Here is a 19,938-nt window from a genome sequence, read left to right as displayed (position 1 = left end):
TCACTTTATTCACCCCCCGTCTTAGCAGAGGCCATTGCTGTCCACTGCGCCTAAAAAAGCAGTTTGCAGTCCTGCTCTATTACTCTCCTTTCTCTACTTTCTTGTTATGTAACGTTTATCATTACCTGAAAAAAAATGTATATTTATTTGCTTATTCATTTATTATCTTCCCCCACTGTTTCGTTCTCCCGTACGATACAAGCTACACGCATGGCAGAGATTTTGATTTTCAAAGTTGTATTTAACAAGCACTTATACAGGATCTACTATTTGCCAGGTTTTGTTCTAAGGATTCTGTAAAGATGAACTCATTCATTTAAACTTTTAACAATTCTAAGACATCAATTCTATTTCTATTTCCACTTTTTAGATGAGAGATCTAAGGTATAGAGAACTTAATGAACTTGTCCAAAGTTAGAGAGGGAGTTAATGGCAGAGCCAGCATTACAACCAGAACTGCTCATTCTAGAGTCTGTCTAAACTCTGATGCTTACTAGTAGGTGTGCAACCCCTAGACTCAGATGAAGCCTCAATCAATTTTTGTTGGTTGAATGAACTGGTACTGAAAACACATATGAAAATAATCAAGTAGCATTTAACCAAGTTATTTAGACCAAGAATTTAACTTCTAAACACCCAAGTATGTAAATCACAATTAGACTATTCAACATCAAGGCGTAAATCTAATTATGCATTTTGTGTATAAAGGGCAGTAGGTTTTTAAATTTGTCATCAGTTAGAAAGTATTTAAATCTGTGGAAATAGTATCAATTCAATGAATTAAGAAATATTAACCTACTTCCACATCAACACTTATTAATTCAACAAATAGTTATTGACTGCTTATTCAGTGGTTCTAGGTGTTTGAGATACATTAGTGAGTAAGGAGAAAGTGAAAACAGTACCAAGTAAAGCACAGATCCTGCTCACATATTATACTTACAGTAAACACTGTTTTATTATTTTTTAATGTTAAAATTGGGGTCATTTGTTTTTAAATACTAATTAACAGTCATATCCTCACATCATGGAAGGTAGAGTTCAACAGTAAGTTTGGGAACACGTAATAATTGAGTCTAGCTCTTATTGGAAGGAAAAACAGTATGGATAAAAATCAAACATATTATATGAAAAATTTTTTGTGTTGTAACTCTTAAGATCTTATTGATCTGTCATTGATGCATCCCTGTAAAAGGTACAACTTAACCTAGAGGAATGAGTTCTGTGACTGACCGGTGACCACTGAACCACAGGGACCCATAAAAAGACCTCTCGTTCTGCCTGGGGGTGTGAGGAAAGGTTTTCAAGCATAAGTAGAAATTTGCCTGGAGAGGAGGGAAGAGGAAGCTCACTTTGAGAAGAAAGTTTATGAAAAGGCACATACAAATGTCATAAATAAGTTAATTCAAGCAAACATGTTTCATGACTATTAAAAATTTTTTGGGGGCGCCTGGATGGCTCAGTCGGTTGAGCGTCTGACTTCGGCTCAGGTCATGATGCCATGGTTTGTGGGGTCAATCCCTGCGTCGGGCTCTGTGCTGACAGCTCAGAGGCTGGAGAAAATTGGAAACAGACAGAAAATAGAAAATTGGAACAAAGACAAAAATAGTAAGGACCTTAATCATAAGACAGTATTGCTGAGTTGGGCTTCAAAATTAACTGAGAGTTTCAAGGTTAACCAAAAGAAAAAGTGACACATAATTGATGATTCTTATGTATAAAGAATGATGCACAGCAGCTCTTCAGAAGAAGTAGAGCTCTTCCTGGATGGAAAAGCCAAAGGAAATTTCCCATGGGGGGTACCATGAGGGATGTAGTGGACAGTCTCCATAGCAGTATTTTACAGCAACGGTATCAACATTAATGGAACCCTGTGAGGGGCTTAGTGACTTGCTCCAAGCATGAAATAGGACGTCCGTTGATACAATTTGGTTTACAGATTGAATTTAAAGTACATACAGGAAACAAAAGAAGCAAAGGGGGAAAAAGTAAGCGAGAGAGAGAGAGAGAGAGAGTCCAATCAAGAAACAGACTTAAGTATAGAGAACAAACTGATGGTTACCAGAGGGGAGGTGGGTGGGGGATGGGTGAAATAGGTGATGGGGATTAGGGGGGGCATTTGCTTCGAGGAGCACCTTGTATGGAAGTGCTGAATCACTGTACTGTACACCTGAAACTAATATTACTCTGTATGTTAGCTAACTGGAATTAAAATAAAAACTAAAAATAAATATGAAAAAATAATAAAAGATGTTTCCAAGAAAAAAAAAAAAGTACACACCGGAGTGAATGGATTATGTTGTCTTTAAATGATCTGCAGAAAACGTTATTTTCTCTCTGCCAGCACTTTGATAGACATTTTCTATCACTGAGGTAGTATTTCCTAAAAAGCTTCCATAGCTTTTTATAAGAATTATGAACTATTTCAAATACAAAAAAAATAGAGAAATATTAGCATGTATCTATGAATTTACCCCTCAGAATTAACAATGATAAAATCTGCCTTAGATTTAAAAAAAACGTATACATAAATTGGAGGGCCTCTCTACTTTTGTACTCAGATCTTCTCCTGCTCTCTCTGTAAGGAGGTAACACCATTCTGAAGCTGGTACACATTTTTTAGACGTTTACCACGTATGTGTGCACTTACGAATATTGGCATTATTTTGTATTCTCCACATGTACTTATGTGACTCTGTACTAAGTATTTTTTCTTATGTTTTAAAAATTAATTTCACTTAGTTTTTTTTTTTTTTTTTTTTGTTTTTTTTTTTTTTTTTTTCAACGTTTATTTATTTTTGGGACAGAGAGAGACAGAGCATGAACGGGGGAGGGGCAGAGAGAGAGGGAGACACAGAGTCGGAAACAGGCTCCAGGCTCTGAGCCATCAGCCCAGAGCCCGACGCGGGGCTCGAACTCACGGACCGCGAGATCGTGACCTGGCTGAAGTCGGAGGCTTAACCGACTGCGCCACCCAGGCGCCCCATTTTCACTTAGTTTTAAATAGGTTCTATATATATATATGGTACAAAATAAAGAGAGCACAAAAGGATATTCTATGCAAACTCTATTTTTAAAATGTCAGTATCCAATTTATACACTCTCCTTTTCCAGAGGCTGAAATCCATGATGTACAAATTTCAGTGTAGTTTAAGTTTCTCCCATTAGGGGTGAAATGAAAGATCTTTTCATATACTTAATGTTCATTTGTAAATCTGTTTCTGAGGATGGTTTTTTTCATGTATTATGACCATTTTTTCTATTGGATGTTAGCCATTTTCCTTTGATGAGTAGAAGCTCTTAGGATGGCTGTATATGAATTTGTTTTCTAAGCTTGTTTTCCATGTTTGCTATCTTTTTTTTACTGTTCTGTCTTTTTTTCCCCTAAGCAGAAAATGATTGATTTTTATGCCCTTGAATTGAATATATTTTTTAAATGGCTTCTGGGGGGGTTTGTGGCATACCCTTCCCATTCTGAGGTTAAAAAATTTTTCCCATTTGTTCCTCATGTTTTATGGTTCCATATTTTATTAACTTACATCTTTCATCAGTCTGGCATTTATTTGGGTAATGTATGTGAAATAGAAATCCAAGTTAATATATTTTTTTTCTAGATGGCAACTCAGTTATCCAAACACCATTTGTTGAATAGCCCACTGATTTAGGAGGCCACTTTTAGCACATCCTAAACTTCCTTATACATTTGGATCTATAGCTGAAACTTGAGGTCTCTTCCTCTGTCAGAGCTTGCATTGCCATTTTATGTTACTGCACTGTTTCCATCATAGCACCATTATTGTGGATACGTATCATAGGGTTATAATGCATTTCAATATTTGGTTGCCCTTGTTTGTTTTTATATGAAGAGCATAAATACCTTGCTCACTTTCCAAAGGAATCATGATCCTATTTCTTATTGAGACTGTGCTTAAGTATTAATTTAGGGAGCCTTCATATTATTACATGATGGTAGACTCTATGACACAAGAACATGATTTGACTTTTATTAATTCTTCTTTCCACTTGTTTCCTTTTTCCTTTTTTTTTTTTTTTTTTAGTCTTTCAGATTATGAAGTTTTCTTCATATAGGTTTTGTATTTCCTTGTTAGCTATTCCCTTAAGTATTTCTGTTGTTGTTGTTGTTGTGCTGTTGTTATTGAATATGGGGCATTTTAATCTATTTTATAACTTATAACTGGTGGCTCTTTATTACATGTAGGACGTTGAGTTTCATATATTAATTTTTTCCTCCATCATTGTACCAAATTGTCTTATTATTTGGAATAATTTTCTTAGGGGAATCTCTGGAATTTTCTAGGTGTACAATTATATTAGCTACAAAACCAATGTTTTTATCTGTTTTCTCTCCAATTTTTATGCTGATTTTATCCTTTTCTTATGTATTGCATTGTCATACACTATTGGTGACAGTGAGAATCTTTGTGTTGTTCCTAACTGGATAGTTTTCTACCTTCTCCATTGAACATGTTTAGGAAGTTTACATTTGTTCCAATTTTAAAATCTGTGTATATGTGTGTATATATATATATATATATATATATATATATATATATTTAACAAGAATGGATATTGAATTTATCAAGTCCTTTTCAGCATCTATTGGAATGATATTATGATTTTTCTCTTTTGGTCAATTATTATGAGTTACAAATTTTTCTTACAGTGAATCTTCATCCTTAAATTCCTGATGGAATATATTTGCTAGTATTTTATTTAGAAGTTTGCTTCAATAGTCATAGGTGAGTGTAGTCTATAGTTTTCTTATGTGATCATGATGGTTTTTAGTAACATTTTTATTGTAGTTTTATAAAAATAATCTAAAACGCATCTTTTTTTCATGCTCTGGAACAGTTCAAGAACATTGGGATTTTAATTTTTAAACATATGGTAAAATGTCACTGTGAAATTATTTAATCATACTGCTTTATTTGGGGGGGAAGTTTGCTCTTTGATACTTTGCTCTATTTCTAATGGCAATCTGTTTGTTTAAATTTTTTATCTTTCTAGAATTACTCTTGGTAATTCATATTTTCCCAGAAAATAGTCATGCATGCAGGTTTTCAAATTTATTTTCTTAGAATTGAGAAAAAAATCTTTCAATACTTTTGTAATTTTGTCGATATCTGTGGTTTTATATATCTTTGTCTTTTTAAATTTGTGCTTTTATGTGCCCCCTTTTCTTCATTAGGTCATCTAATAGTTTACCTATTTTATTAGCGCCCTTACCGAGAAATCAGTGCTCACATATAATTATTAGCACCACCTTTTTCTATGTTTCCTGTCGTTGACTTTCTACTTTCTGTTCTTTTGTTAAGTTAATTTTACTCTTTTTCTAAAATTTTGAGTTTAATGCTTAATTTGTTTATTTTTTATTCTTTGTTGATTATTAATGTAAGTATTTAAGGATATGGATTTTTTTTCAGTACTACTTTATCTGTGGCAAAGATCATAATAGCTAACATTTAATAAGTGCTAACCATGTCTTAGGGACTGTTCTAAAATTTTGCAGCAGCACTAGGAGGTAGTTATGATTGTAATTACCATCATTTATCAATGAAGAAACTTAGTCTCTGAGAAAACAAACAATAATAACAAGAGTGAAACAGAGCTTTCTTTTTCTTTAAAAAAATTTTTTTTAATGTTTTTATTTATTTTTGGGACAGAGAGAGACAGAGCATGAACGGGGGAGGGGCAGAGAGAGAGGGAGACACAGAATCAGAAGCAGGCTCCAGGCTCTGAGCCATCAGCCCAGAGCCCGACACAAGGCTCGAACTCATGGACCCTGAGATCGTGACCTGAGCTGAAGTTGGACGCTTAACCGACTGAGCCACGCAGGCGCCCCATAAGAGCTTTCTTTTTCAAGGTCAGACAGCCACCTATAGTCTCCATGAATACGTAAAACAAGACATATGCTGACACTGTCAGTTCTTCCACTCTCTGCCTCGGATTAGGCCAAATTTAATTTTTACGCACCAAACAATTTTTACACACTAACATATCTGTCTCTGCTGGCTTGTGAAAAGGAGAATTTGTATTTCCTTAATACCAGGAGTTGCTTACTAGGCAAGGCAAAGTTAGGAGGCAGAAAGATGGCAAAAGCGAGGAAGGGTTGTGTACGTATTCTGCTTGTGTCTCATCATTGAGAGATGTGTTCCTAGGGCCAGGAGGAGGGTCAGATAGAATACTGAGCTTCCTTACTCAGGAACTGGACTGAGGAACTGTCCAGTTCTGAGGAACTGCCTCAGGTAACTGGACTTTTCCTGTATCATCCTATATTCATCCAAGGCCACTGAGCTTCCCCCCACCCAGGATTCTTCACGTAGTTTCTAAAAAAGTCAATAATCAGTACTTGGGCAAGTAGTCAAGAAGGTACAATATACTGGATTCAGTGTTAGTAATCACGGAGCGGGAAAGGACACACATTTTTGTAGGTTTATATCTATATTACTAATAGGGCTCTTTTTAAATCAACATAATAACACCTTCTAGATGACCTATGCACATCCCCATCGTCATAGGAAATGTGAATTCACCTACACTGGCAGCAGCTGATTGAAACATGTATGGAAATCTAGTTCAAAGTAGGCCAATAAAGTTCTCTTTCCTAGGGATTGGAATACAAGGACTTTAGTTAATTTCTGTTGGATTTTAATTAGAGAAACTATTTCCAGCTAGGCCTGGGACAATCATGTGTACGCTAAACTGGAGAAAGCAAAGGGAAGGGACAGACAGAAAGAGAGAGACAGAGACAGAGACAGACAGAGAGAGAGGGAGGGAGGTAGAAGGAGAAGGGAGAAATTTAGCATATATGGAGGGTCAGTAGAAACTGAGTGCTCTGTGACCCCAGAAGAGAGGGAGCAAATGACCTCATTTATTGACATTCAGTCCCTGGTTCCAGCTCTTTGTGAGACTTGTTTGTATCTCCTACCACTGAGTTTCGTGAGACATTCTTATATTTTTTCCTTTTGCTTAAACATAAGTCATTGAGTTCTGTTGATTGTTACCAAGCAATCTCTAACTAAGAAAGTAAATTTTTTTCAATGTTTATTTATTTTTGAGAGACAGAGAGACACAGAGTATGAGTAGGGAAGGGGCAGAGAGAGAGGGAGACACAGAATTCAAAGCAGGCTCCAGGCTCTGAGCTGTTGGCACAGAGCCCAGTGCGGGGCTGAAACCCACGAACCGTGAGATCATGACCCAGGCCAAAGTCAGACGCCCAACTGACTGAGCTACTCAGGTGCCCCAACACCAAAAATTTGAAAGTAGAGGAATACAGTGCAATGTAAAATTGTATGTGTATGAGTGTGTGTGTGTGTGATATTTAAATCTGTCCTATATCCCATGGTACATTTGAAATATATTTATTCATGATTAGAATTGAAAGAGGTAATAATGTATGCTAAATTTAAGCGGTGAATATTTATAATCATAAACTATAGGGATGAAAGAACTGATGATAATCAGGTCATCTTATTTGGCCCACCTATTTCTTGGGAGACTGTGGTACTCTTATGCAGCAAGACACTTAGGTATGCAATATTATGAAATATTAAAAAAATTTAATTTAATACAGAATTTGGGTTTGGTATTTTCTTTTCTTTTGAAAGTTTTCAGCAATTATTTCTCAAGTGTTGGAATCTTCACCTAGTTGAAAAGTTGGAACTTCTAAGACAATTCTGTGAATAGGCTCTATTCAATAAATATTTATTGAATTCTTTTTTTGATCAAAGCACAGAGTCCTGAGCCCATTTGGGTTTAATAAGGTAGGTCACAAGAAGTTTTTTCTAGATAAAAAGCTCAGAAAGAAACAAAGCCAGGGAGAGCAAGCATGAATTTCCTGTTTATGAGGGGAAAACTCTACTTGGATTCAGTGAGACTCTATTTGGGTTGAGACAATCTTTTCACCTCCTGTCCAGCCAATGGGGTGAACCTCTGTCCCTGAAATCTAAGGTTCTCAGGAGAACTAAGACTTTCATGAACTCTAGAGAACTGCAATTTGCAGGATAAGGAAATGAAAACAGTGATTCAGAAAAATCCAAAGGGTAGCTATGGTTTCCTTTAACCAGAAATCAGCAGGAAATGTACATCACTTAAACAGAGCCAAAATGCAGAGTACAAAATACAATACATCAACCAGTAGAATAGAAGAACCATGTTAGTCATGTATGGTTATGATAGATGTACACATGCTACTTAGCATTCTATGGAAAATTGTGGAGTGCAATTTATTGAGATCTTTAATGTAGAATAACTTACCTATAGGATAGGATTCTATTTCCTGTTTCAGTGGTCATCATGTAGGTAAATGAGGATTAGGAATAGAGATCAGAAGGCTAATTTTTGAAGTGTACTTTCAAAACTCTAAAGAAAAAAATATTTATTGTATATATTTCTGACAGGTGACATCTAATTATGTCTCTAAGCAATTGCAGTCTGAACCACCTACCTTATCTCACCTCATCTCTGTCAATTTTCCTTAACTGTTCATTGTATCTCAAAACTCAAGCTGAGTTAATAATCTGTAATTATTCATATGTGAATATGATGTGAATTTTTATATAATAATAACAATAGTAAAGGTTGTTATAATATACCAGAGAGAAATTACCAGCTCATACGGTGGTTTTTGGCCATTTCAGTGGTGTAAGAATAATAACAATTTCTATTTATTCACCTTTAGACTTTTAAAAGTCCAATTACATTTTTTATAGAATAATGGAGGTAAGTGGAGTTAAATGCTCTTTACTGCTCAGATTATATGCAACTGACATGGATAAATTTAATATAAGACCAAACTAGTAAGAAGAGAGAATGCAAGTTGGTAGGAAAAAAAAGAAAAACTCAAATAATACTTAAAAGTAATAGTTGGAGGAACGGGATTCGGGAAAAGTCCGAATGTTAGCAGTAGCAGAACTTTTATTTATAACTAGTACTGATCTGTTAACTCTGGGTTTACCAGGGAGCAATGAGTTAAGTACAGAAATTAGATTATGCATTTAGAAACTTCTGCAGCAATTTAACATTGCCATGATACTTTTATTCTATTTTTATGCATAGATAAATAGGTACAGCATAGGAAGTACAGTCAATGATATTGTAATAGTGTTGTATGGTGACATCTATAACCACATTTGTGGTGAACATAGCATAACAGAAAGACCTGTCTAAAGCACTATGTTGTACACCTGAAACTAATGTAACGTTGTGTCAACTATACTTCAGTAAAAAATTTAAGCGTATCTCTGTATGTGTGTATTCTGATAGTTCTGTATTGCTATTCAGATATAAGCTCTTCAACCTAAAAGTTTTGCTGACTTTTGTAAATTATCTTTGTATCTTGTGCTGTGCTAAATTCTCTTATTAATTTTAGTTATTTCTTATATTCCCTATAATTTTTTATGTAAGCAATTAAGTAACCTGAAAATAGACGGGTTTACACCTTCCTCCCTTCCTCCCTCCCTGCCTCCCTCCCTCCTTTCCTCCTTCCTTCCTTCTTTCCTACCTTCCTTCCTTCCTTCTTCCTTCTTCTGTGCTTCCTCCCTCCCTCCCCCTCCCTCTCTCTCTCCTTCTCTTCCCTCTTTCTTTCTTTCTTTCTTTCTTTCTTTCTTTCTTTCTTTCTTTCATTTTCATGAATTTTTGTCTTTTTCTTGCCTTGTTGGAAGAATTAGGACAATGTTAAGTGGTGGTAGAAGAAAATGGACATTCTTGCCCTGTTTCTATCTCAGGAAGAAATTATTCAATATCTCACTATTAAGTATGAGGTTAGCTATTGGTTTTCTATAGATAATCTTTTCCAAACTAAGGAAAATGTTTTATTCTAAGTTTGCTGAAAGGTTTCTTTTTTTAAAAAATACTTTTTAAAAGATGTTTATTTATTTTTGAGAGAGACAGAGACAGAGCATAAGTGAGGAAGGGGTAGAAAGACAGGGAGACACAGTATCTGAAACAGGCTCCAGGTTCCAAGCTGTCAGCAAGAGCTTGATGTGGCTCTAGAGCTCACAGACCATAAGATCATGACCTGAGCCGAAGTCAGATGCTTAACCAACTGAGCCACCCAGGCTCCCGTTTCTTGAACTGAAAAGTTTCTTTTCTTTTCTTTCTTTCTTTCTTTTTTTTTTTTTTTTTTTTTTGGTCATAAATTTGTCAAGTGCATTTTTTTAACCTATTGAAATGTTCATGTGTTTTTTTTTTTTAAATTTGTTAATATGTTAATTTTTTTAATGTTTATTTATTTTTGAGAGAGAGAGTCAGAGTGTGAGCGGCAGAGGGGCAGAGAGAGAGGGGGACATAGAATCTGAAGCAGGCTCCAGGCTCCAAGCCATCAGCACAGAGCCTGCGGGGCTCAAACTCACGAACTGTGAGATCATGACCTGAGCCAAAGTTGGATGCTCAACCGACTGAGCCACCCAGGCGCTCCCAAAAATTTGTTAATCTGTTAAATTATCTTGTTTTTCTTTTACAGTTAGAATCCACCTTGACTGTTACAACCAATTTTTATTTCCAGAATAGAATCTTTTTTTTTTTTAATGTTTTATTTAAGACAGAGAGAGACAGAGCATGAGTGAGAATGGGGCAGAGAGAGAGGGAGACACAGAATCTGAAGCAGGCTCCAGGATCTGAGCTGTCAGCAGAGAGCCCAACGCGAGGCTAAAACTCACGAACTGTGAGATCATGACCCGAGCTGAAATCGGACGCTCAACCAACTGAGCCACCCAGGCGCCCAGGGAATAGAATCTTTTAAAGAAGATGTATACCTTCCTTAAATCATTGGTGAAAGGCCTTATTAAACAGAAGTAAAGCAAAACATCACAGGACAAATTTTACTTAAGTTAATAGCAGTACATAGAATAGAAATTAAATTTTGAACGCATAAATATACAACAAAAATAGGAAGTATATTGTCAAACAGAGTAACAAATTCTTAGACTTTCTGAGGCATATCAAAATGCCTCCATCAAAAGTTGCATTCACTTGAAAGGCATTACTGTATTTTCAGTGCTGAGACTATTCATAGCACCTACGGTATACACAATGCAGCATTATACTACCATAGTTCACATTTGATACACACGGTTTAAGCTTTATGCCACAATTTCCCAATCCAAGATATAGTTAATACAATGACAATTATTTAGTTTATCTTTTTCTCTTAAACCTACATAAAGAAATTATCATTTAGGCACATGGTATAATGTTATGTCTTCTTCCTTATACTAATGATATATTTTAAATTAAAAAATATTTTTTAAATGTTTATTTATTTACTTTCCAGAGAGAGAGCACAAGAAGGAGAGGGACAGAGGGGGAGAGAGAGAGAGAGGAAGACACAAATCTGAAGCAGGCTCCAGGCTCTGAGCTCTCAGCACAGATCCCAATGCGGGGCTTGGACTCATGAACTGTGAGTTCATGACCTAAGCCAAAGTCAGAAGCTTAACTGACTGAGCCACCCAGGGCCCCCAAACTTCAAATACTTCATTTCATGGAAACTGACCTAGATGTATAAAGGCTCCTAAATCCAGCAGAGTAAAAAACGTTTCCCCCTTTGCAGATTCCAACCATTTATGGTTATTTCAGTCCAGATGAGTGCAGGGAATGATTTCAGATTATTGAACAACAACAAAAAATTCACTGTGTCACTATCTACATGTAAATAACAGCACACTACAAGCACAATAATGGCAGTAAGCACGGTTGTCTCTTCACCCTTTTATGGGATCTTTTCCAGGTCGCAGAACGTAGCTTATTTAGATACAATAGGTTTCAACTTGTCTTTGAAAGTTCCTTTTGAAATGTAACTAACAGGACCACCCACAACTCTAATCAGTCACCTTTTTCTTACTCCTCACTAATCAGTTCCTATATAAGATGTCATATTTTTTATTTTAAAAAAGACTTTATTTTTTAGATTAGTTTTAAGTTCATAGCAAAATTGAGAGGAAAAGACAGGGATTTCTCTGTATCCCCTGCTCTCCCACCCACATAGCTCCTTCATGATCAACATTCTCTACCAGAGTGGCATATTTATTACAATTGATGAGCCTACACTGACACACCACTACCACCCAAAACCCATAGTTTAGTGGGAGAGAGCCAAAGCAAAAGAGACTTTTTTTTTTTTTTTTTTTTTTAATTTTTTTTTTCAACGTTTTTATTTATTTTTGGGACAGAGACAGAGCATGAACGGGGGAGGGGCAGAGAGAGAGGGAGACACAGAATCGGACACAGGCTCCAGGCTCTGAGCCATCAGCCCAGAGCCCGACGCGGGGCTCGAACTCACGGACCGCGAGATCGTGACCTGGCTGAAGTCGGATGCTTAACCGACTGCGCCACCCAGGCGCCCCCAAAAGAGACTCTTAAAAACTGAGAATAGGGGCGCCTGGGTGGCGCAGTCGGTTAAGCATCCGACTTCAGCCAGGTCACGATCTCGCGGTCCGTGAGTTCGAGCCCCGCGTCGGGCTCTGGGCTGATGGCTCAGAGCCTGGAGCCTGTGTCCGATTCTGTGTCTCCCTCTCTCTCTGCCCCTCCCCCGTTCATGCTCTGTCTCTCTCTGTCCCAAAAAAAAAAAAAAAAAAAACTGAGAATAAACTGAGGGCTGATGGGGGGGGCGGGGAGGGGCGGGGGGGGCGGGGAGGGGCGGGGGGGGCGGGGAGGGGCGGGGAGGGCGGAGGGGGAGGGGCGGGGAGGGCGGAGGGGGAGGGCGGAGGGGGAGGGGAGGGGAGGGGAGGGGCGGGGAGGGGCGGGGCGGGGCGGGGCGGGGCGGGGAGGGGCGGGGAGGGGCGGGGAGGGGAGGGGCGGGGCGGGGAGGGGAGGGGCGGGGAGGGGCGGGGAGGAGCGGGGCGGGGAGGGGAGGGGCGGGGAGGGGCGGGGCGGGGCGGGGAGGGGAGGGGAGGGTGGGTGATGGGTAATGAAGAGGGCATCTTTTGGGATGAGCACTGGGTGTTGTATGGAAACCAATTTGACAATAAATTTCATATATTTAAAAAAACAAACAAAAAAACCCATAGTTTATATTAGTTATTAACTTAAAACATCTTATCAGTGTTTTATTAAAGTGATTGATGATATTCATCACACCAGTAATAGGTAAGATGTAAACAAAACATGCCTACGTTTAGGAACTACTATTTTAGATAAATATTTTAGAGAGCAAGTTTTTCATAACTAGAAAACCATAGGATTTATACTGAACACAGACATGAATGTCCCTAACACAAAAGAATATTTTCCATGTCCATTATCTCCTTTTTCTATCCACATGGTACACATCTTTTATCCCTTTCATATTATGACCCAGAAAAGAATTTTTTTAGTGTAAAAATACCTGTTCAGAAAAATCTAATTTATTTTATAATATATGTTATCATTTTCAGTTTTCAAGTATTTAAGTAATGCTAATCGAAGTAATTATTTTTTAGTAACACATTTATAGACTGAGCTTCAAAGAAAGGGAAAAAATAATTTAAAATAATGGATATACTTTTCTGTCCAAAGGTTTAAAACCCAAGGCATAACACTGTAATGATAGAGGTGGAATGCAATCGGAAATAAAAAGAGAAAAAAATGGTTCAATATAACTAATGTCTTCTTTAAAAAAAAAACAAACTTACAAAACAGACAAAACATATTGACTTAATGTGTCCCCAAAGGACATGCTAAAATCTAATGGGTTAAAGAAGAAAAATCAGAGCAAATCCATTGTGAAATAAAGATAAAGCTGCTTTACTACATACTTGTAAATCTTTTTTCCTCTGTGCATAATAATTACCAGCACTTGCCTTCTTTTCTCTAAAGTAACACAAATTGCTGCCAATAACAAAACTCTCCTCCTAGTGTAAAAACATTGTTAACTTTCTCTGTCAACTGAATGACTGATTAATATTAAAAACTTAAGCCTATATCACTTTGGACTGCAGTAAAAATGCTCATTAAAAGAAATTTAAGGCAGGAAATCAAACTATTAGATAGTATTTTTATTTGTATTACCAAGTAAGGAATTCTCAAAATCATGCTGAAGTCTGTGGCTAGTCTAAAATAAATATCTGTATAATTTTAAAAGTTGAGGTTTCTAACCTTTCAGACAATGTTCTTTTCTTTAAATCTGGAAGGTTTATTAACATATATTTACGAAGTTAAAATGAAGTTAAGATAAATATCCCTCTGAGTAACTAAGAGATCACTCACGTCTTTTCTATCTTTTACAATTCCCTGATGAACAATTTTATTTAGAGAAGCCAATGAGATATGCTTAAGTTGAGCTGAGAGTTATTATTATCATATCTTTTATGTACGTGGGGTTTAGATTCACACTGAGATATGTGCAATTCAAGACTTTTCCTTTTTTTTTTTCTTTTGGTAGAAAAAGGAAATAAGAAAGAGTAATACTTCAGTTTGCAGTCATTAGATTATATTTTAAATCTATTTTAGCTTAGGGGCGCCTGGGTGGCGCAGTCGGTTAAGCGTCCGACTTCAGCCAGGTCACGATCTCGCGGTCCGGGAGTTCGAGCCCCGCGTCAGGCTCTGGGCGGATGGCTCAGAGCCTGGAGCCTGTTTCCGATTCTGTGTCTCCCTCTCTCTCTGCCCCTCCCCCGTTCATGCTCTGTCTCTCTCTGTCCCAAAAATAAATAAACGTTGAAAAAAAAAATTAAAAAAAAAAAAATCTATTTTAGCTTAGACTCAACTCAATGAATGGAGCTCTATTAATATAACAGTGTGTTAATTGATTGCTTCTAGAATCTAACCTCACAAAAATGAATGGCCAACTCAAGAAGAAATATCATATTGGGCACCTGAAAGACTATATAAATAAGTACTAACATTAATATAAAAACTGATAAACCTTATTTCCACTTCCTCTGTTATCCCACTATGTAGCCAGAACTGTTGGCTGTTTCTAGTTCACAACCAAAGAGCTGGATCATTTTCTGACAGATAGATTTCTAATAGGAAAGAGAATGCAAAGCAACACACACACACACATATATATATGAGATAAATTTTACAGTAATTTGTGAATTTTTATTTATACTCCTTTATATACATCCGAGGAAGATCTGGTTGATGAGTTTTGTGTTCATATTTCAGATGATCATTTACAACCATATCTCTTTGATTTCCAGAAAAGTATGGGATTGTAAGGGGAAAAAAATCAAATAGCACCATCAGATAAAATTGTATAAGGATATAAGGAAAAAGGGGAACAAGATTGAATTTGGCTTGCTAAATATGTATTCGTGTACCACTTCTAACACGCTTTTCGTATTACAAATTGGGCCTACCACCAGTTACTAGGTAAAGCATTCAAGCTCTCCAGCTTAGCATAAAAAGACAACAGACATCTCAGGAAGCCACGGTACAAATTAGAGGAATATTTTAACAACACCGTTGAGATTTAGGTTTTTTAAGAAATGCTAGAATGATCAATATAAAGAGAAACAATATGAACATACTGCTGACCTGTACAGAAAGTATGAGCATCTTAGCACTAAAAAGACACAAAATCTCACCAAAGAGTGGGGACAATATCTTAAACATCTCGCTTTGTTCTTAACATCCATGCATATTCCCTGGGCTAACATGAGAGCTATTATTCCCTGTTAGATTCACCTTTACATAAATCCCTCTGAAAAAGCCTACAACAGCACCACAGCTGGCAATTGTGCCCAGGCTACCAGAAATGGCTCAGTGAATCTCTACTCAAAATGATTTGAAATAACATTATGGAGTAAGGTAGAAAAATGATCACCCCCTCCCCCAGTTCTCCAAGGTATAAAGTAAATATACCTTTAAGAGATTGGTAAGCAAAAAATCAAGAGTGTTACAAATTCTTTATGGCTCTATAAAAATATTCTACCAATAGATGAAGATTCCACCAAAAACACATTTTCAGGTTCATTCTACAACTATAAAAATTGTTTAATTGTTTATACTCATTTAATTAACTAGATAAATTTCTATTGACTCTGTAGTAATATGGTTTATAAAAATAAAAGGGAATGTTTATAACATTGGGGAGGTGGAAAAAAATCTTGTTCTAATACAGTTATAGATACAGATTTTAAGATTCTATTTACATAATTAGAATTTGCCATTTAATTAAAAAAATTTTTTTTTCAACGTTTATTTATTTTTGGGACAGAGAGAGACAGAGCATGAACGCGGGAAGAGCAGAGAGAGAGGGAGACACAGAATCGGAAACAGGCTCCAGGCTCTGAGCCATCAGCCCAGAGCCTGACGCGGGGCTCGAACTCACGGACCGCGAGATCATGACCTGGCTGAAGTCGGACGCTTAACCGACTGCGCCACCCAGGCGCCCCTCAAGAATTGCTTTTCAATATTCAATTCAAAAAGATGTACCACCAACATAGAAGGTAAATGTATTTCACCCTTCTAAACATACATTTTTAATGTCAGCATTCCAAATTATCTATGCAAGAGACTGACATTTAAAGACTAAATGATTCATGGTGTGCCTGGGTGGTTCAGTAGGTAGAACATGTGACTCTTGATCTCAGGGTCATGATTTCAAGCCCCACGTTGGGTGTAGAGCTTACTTTAAAAAAAAAAAAAAAAGAATAAATAATCCATTTTACTTACAGTGCATTAAGATAACAATGTTTACACTGAATACCTAGAATGTTTACTAAAATTAATCTAATTAAAGTAAAACTTAACTTTATTCTAGAACGTTCTCATTACTTACATTCAACAAACAGGTAAAACAGATGAAAGTCACAGAATCCTGTTAAATTTATAACCATCCACATATAACATAGATTACATTATCAAAGAAAGGATTAAACGGACATCTTCATAGCTTTTTGCAAATTCAACGTATTTCTAGGCCTCCACATAGTGAAAGCAACAGGCAGATTTCTTGACATCATTCAATCTATTTAAACAATAAAAAGATTGTATAGGGGCACAATTTGTCAAGCAAGATTAAATAACAGAATTCTAATTAATATTGGCTTTTCAGAATTTCTTAAGAAGAGACATACAAGGATTGCTCAGTGCCTACAAATAATTAAATCTCTTAAGCACTTAATACAGTAACTGCAGGCTTCATTTTGAAGTCTTTGTTAAAACGAACAATTGCATACTCAGGGAAATCAAACTCAACAGTGGAGTATTTGGCTTTAATCAGAGCCCACAATCCCCAAAGATAAGAGAAGCCAGTGCAAACTGACTTGACTATTTTTACCTCCTTTTCCGTAACTTCTGTCTCTAAAGTCCTTATATTCTTTGTAGGCTTCAAGGTAAGAATGTAGTCACTGGCCCTGGAGTTTCCCATCTGGATAGAGAATATAGTCTACACCACTCGGACATACACATTCACTGAAATGATTTCTAATATCATGTAGCAGGTAGTTATGCCAAGAATTTTAGAATCAATGAACTGTATGACAGCTTGTTTCTCACCATAAATTCTATTCTTCCACAAGAGGACATTACGGCAAAGCACAACTAACTGGTAATCCCAGGTTGGAAAGAATCTTCTTGAATGTCATCGCCTCCTGAAGAACCTGAGGGTTTCGTATATTACTTCGGAACATTTTCTTAATGTCTCTATCTGCAAATGCTGTGGGAATGGGAGAGAAATATCTTCCCATCTGTAGCCACTGATTACATTTGGGAATTCAACCATTGTGTGCATGAATAGTATAGATTTTAGCAAGCTGATGAGCTATTAGCCTGAAAAAAAGCTGAGTTGGCAGACACCACAGTGTTTTTCTCGGTATAAACTAATAGCATGGCTCATTACTGAAGGTCCAACTGAGCTGTGGTGTGCAACTATGAGCTTACAATACTCAAAAACTCTTTATTTCCATATCTCACCAACTAACCTCTCAGTCTTATTGTTGTAGCTTGTCACTAGGATTGTATCTTCCATTATATTATTCACATAGCAGCCAGTAAGTTTGTGATTTCATCTATAATGATCTGCAGGTCTCCTCCTGGTTGGGGGAGGTTGTGGGGGGGGGGGTGGCTCCCACCATGGCCACAGGTGTTGAAGGTGGTTCAGAGACCTTCCTGACAGCTCTGCTCCTCCTGACCCTGAATCATGACGTTCAACTTAAGCACCTCCAGGGAGCCCACTGATATAATTAGCCATGGTCCAGGCCACAGTAGAGACCACTGTAAAGAAAATGCCAAAGCCAAAAACCATGGTGGGTGCTGACTAGCTGGCCTGTGACTTCCTGAGAGACTCCATGCATCTGATGCCTTCTGTTTAGTTGTTTAGTTTATTACTTTTGACTCCAAAGCACTGCTTCAAAGCTGATTCATGTTCACCTTCTTCCCTCTCTATAGGATGAGTAAGGATTTTGTCCTCAAATTTTAGGCTTCGAGGTTATGGCCTTTCCCTGGTTTTACTGATGATACTGAGGATATTTTTTTATTTTCCACTGCTCAGTTTGTTCCTTATTGGTTCTATGAGTAAGAGAGAATTTTAAAAATCTTTACTACTCCCTCACCCAGATTAAAACTCAGGTAGTGTTTTCTTACTACAAAGCGGTGGTTCTCAATTCTGGCTGCACATTAGAATTACTTGGAGGAGATTTTACAATTCCAGTGACTTGACTATATGCCAGGCCTTTAAACCAGAACTTCCAGAGCTACATCCAGGCATCCCCATTTGAAAAAATCTCCCAAGTGATTCTGAAGCTCAACCACCACTGTAGGGTCTAATACTTCTTTCTCTATGTGTTTTTGTTTTGTTTGTTTTGTTTTTCTTTCAGAATATGTGTACATTTGCATAGCTATCCACATAAATTTATCTCTGTGGAACAAATTCAATTATTTTTAGCATCAACAAATTTCAATTAAAACTTATTTTTTCAATGTTTTCAATTGAGCTACTATCAGATTACGACAAATTATTTTCACAGTGATACTGTTTTTAGGAATGAACAGTTATTACCAGAAACTAATTATTAAATTGTACAATATAGAGAATAAGATTTAAAAAGATGCAGAGAGAATTGAGACTCACACCGAATAGTGATTCACTGTGCTAGTTGAGACTGCCATAAAAAATTACCACAGACTGGTGGCTCAAACAATGGAAATTCATTTTCTCATAGTTCTGGAGGCCAGGAGTCCAAACTCAGGATATGGGCAGAGGTGGTTTTTTCTAGGCCTCTCTCTTTGTCTTATAGGTGTCTGCCTTTCTCTGGTTCTGCGCAAAGTCTTCCCTCTGTACCTGTCTGTCTGTGTCTTTACAATTTCTTTTTAAATGTTTATTTTTGAGAAAGAGAGAGAGAACATGGGTTGGGCAGGGGCAGAGAGAGAGAGAGAGACACAGAATCTGAAGCAGGCTTCAGGCTCTGAGCTGTCAGCACAGAGCCTGGCATGGGCCTCGGACTCATGAACGGCGAAATCATGACCTGAGCTGAAGTCGGACACCTAACCAACTGAGCCACCCAGGCACCCCATGTCTGTCTGTATCTTAATCTTCTCTTATGAGGACACCAGTCAAATTGGACCAGGTTCCAATTTGATCTTATGATCTCATTTTATCTTAATTAGCTCTTTAACAATCTATCACCAAATACAATAACATTCGGAGGTACCAGAGGTTAGTACATCAACATATGAATTTTAGAGGAACACAATTCAGACCATAACATACACAAAATAACAAACTTTTGAGTTTGTAACTATGCCAGAATTTTGAAATGATAAAACTAAAACAACAGATAGGGCATCAAGTATAATTAAGAATAAAACTTTATCAAAAGTTTTCAAGTGTAAGTTATTATTCTTTTCCATAGCAAAGATAGTACGTACTCAGAAATTTTGGAAGACACAAAAAAGTAGAAAGGAGAGTAGGAGAAACATTGTTTTCTACCACTCATAGGTACTCTTCACATATCGATGCCTGTCCTCCTATTTTTTTTCCTATTCACGTTAAAAAAT

At 36.9% G+C, this 19,938-nt stretch overlaps 1 pseudogene; it reads right to left on the bottom strand.

The window, feature by feature from the left end:
- Nucleotides 1-17,053: 17,053 nt before the first annotated feature.
- Nucleotides 17,054-18,151, bottom strand: LOC112858839 (ethanolamine kinase 1 pseudogene; annotated as a pseudogene).
- Nucleotides 18,152-19,938: the final 1,787 nt, after the last annotated feature.

This window comes from Puma concolor, chromosome B1, assembly GCF_028749965.1.
Source record: "Puma concolor isolate L17-30 chromosome B1, mPumCon1.1.hap2, whole genome shotgun sequence".
Classification (NCBI taxonomy): Eukaryota; Metazoa; Chordata; class Mammalia; order Carnivora; family Felidae; genus Puma; species Puma concolor.
The sequence above is the reverse complement of the archived record's forward strand: the minus strand, read 5'-3'. Positions and strand labels throughout refer to the sequence as shown.